This window comes from Piliocolobus tephrosceles, chromosome 4 (assembly GCF_002776525.5).
Source record: "Piliocolobus tephrosceles isolate RC106 chromosome 4, ASM277652v3, whole genome shotgun sequence".
Taxonomy (NCBI): domain Eukaryota; kingdom Metazoa; phylum Chordata; class Mammalia; order Primates; family Cercopithecidae; genus Piliocolobus; species Piliocolobus tephrosceles.
In genome coordinates, this window is record NC_045437.1 from 28149369 (window position 1) to 28151467 (window position 2099).

The window sequence follows — 2099 nt, forward strand, 5'->3', positions numbered from 1 at the left end:
TACCACAAAACCTCCCAAGATTGATTTAGAAACAAAAGAGAGAAAACAAATTATCAATATCTTGAACAAAATAGGAGATATCCATATAGGTTTTACAGTTAATGAATAATTTTTGCCAATAAATTTGAAATTTCAGATGAAATTTACAAAGTAGTTGAAAGTTAAAATTCACCAAAATAGGTACAAGAAAAAATAATCTAAAAATTATCTTATATGTAACATAAATTAACATTTTATTAAACACTTTCCTCAAAGAAAATTCTAGCACTGTGTAAGTGCAACAACACAACTCTATTTCACAAGTCAGAAAAATGCCTTTATTTCATGTTAGTCTTAATTAAATTTAGTGAGCATAGAATTTTTAATTGGCTATTATGTTACATCAACAAATGGAAGATATTTAACTCTTCCTCGGTTTCCATTGCTGCTGTTGAAAAATCAGCTTTCAGTGACTTGTTCCTATGATGTTAATCTGTTTTTTTCTTTTTCTTTCTATTAATGTTAAGATTATTCTTTTGTACTTGTTTTGATAGCACACACAGTAACATTTGCAATGTACAGGGAAGATTAACTGACCTGCTGCACAAAGATGACACACAAATTTATGAAGATGGTTCTTTTTATTTTCCTTAAATTTTAGGTAATTTCCCAATGATGTATATTTTCTATTTTTTTTTCAAAGTCTCTGTCAATTTTCATAGTTTCCACATTTCTGCCAAAATTTTACAGTTTGGCTTCTATCTCACTCTAAATAAAAGCATGATTGTTTTATAGTATGTGTCTGATAAATGTAAAAATTTTCCTGTTGAATTCTTCTATTGTTTATCCTGTCTTTTGTTTCCTATTTATGTTGACTTGTAGTCTAAAGGTCCTCATTATTTTGGCTGGATGCTAGACATTATGGTTTAAATTTATTTTTAGAAAAGTAATGTTTGATGTATAGGATTTTTTAAATCTCTCATAAGAGAATTATTCTGTCATTTACTTCGTGTCACTAACAATAGAACATCATTTTAATCTAAACACATGGCTTGAGATTTTGAAAGGAGATGTATTTTTCTTCTGGTTCACCCTACATTTTAAAGTGTAGACATACGTGATTTCAGTTGGTCTCTCACTGTACCTCTTACAAAGCATGAAATGCTACTAGAGCCAAAGTGGTCGCATGCCAAGCTGATATCTCTGTATTTTTGTCTTTCCTTCAATCATGGTCTGATACTTTCAGTTTTCAAATGCAATGTCTCCAAAACTGAGCTCTTCTTTTCTTCATAACTCTTTGTCCTCTTGTGCTTCACTATTTGGGGAGTGGTGCTAGTCTTTACCTGTCTTATAGAAGCCTATGACTAGAAATCTTTGTTTACTGCCCAAATTGTCACTGCTCTAAAAAAAAAAAAAAAAAAAGGAAGAAAACTGTGTGAAATCTGTATTTGATAATAAAAATACTCATGTTTGCTTTCTTTAACTTTGCATAATTATTCTCATTGATTTTCTTATCTTTCAGCTGCTCTAAATGCAAATGTAATTGTGTTCTATCCCAGCTCAAAATCTTGAATCGGTTTTTATTGCATACAAGATGAATACATATGTTGATCAATAAAAAAAAATAGTTTAACTTTATACCTTATGAGAAGATTCCTGAATCTTACTGCCAGTTTAAATCCAGACTCTACCTATTATTCTGTTTTCTTCTACTATATGCTTATCTTCTCTCTCCTTTGGCTTTCTAACATGTACAATGGTACTTACAGTAACTAACGTATATTTATGCTCTACTTTCTGCATGTTACTACATGCTACGAAATTGAACACAGATATTACTTCCTGTATGACATATTTATTTATTCCCAAAGTAATATTTTTTCTGCATGTTTTTCCACACTGCTATGCCTTAAAAAAGGTCACAATTATTTTTTAAATTTTTAAAAATTATATTTATAGCAAAATCAACTTGTATATTTATGTATGGATTCTAAGGCAAAGTTGAATAAAAGTTTAAGATAAAAACTCACACAGTATTCTAGCTTGACATAGCCCTTTTTGGGGTATTCAGTGATTGCACTGAATGTATGATTTAGCTCTGCTCTGACACTCAGAAGCAC

The 2099-nt window shown here is 30.0% G+C and overlaps 1 non-coding gene across 1 annotated transcript; it reads left to right on the forward strand.

Annotated features, from left to right (window-relative positions):
• The first annotated feature begins 517 nt into the window (after positions 1-517).
• LOC111546727 lies at positions 518-624 on the forward strand. The gene has a single exon (XR_002732893.1). It is a non-coding gene; the product is annotated as a U6 spliceosomal RNA (small nuclear RNA).
• Positions 625-2099: the final 1475 nt, after the last annotated feature.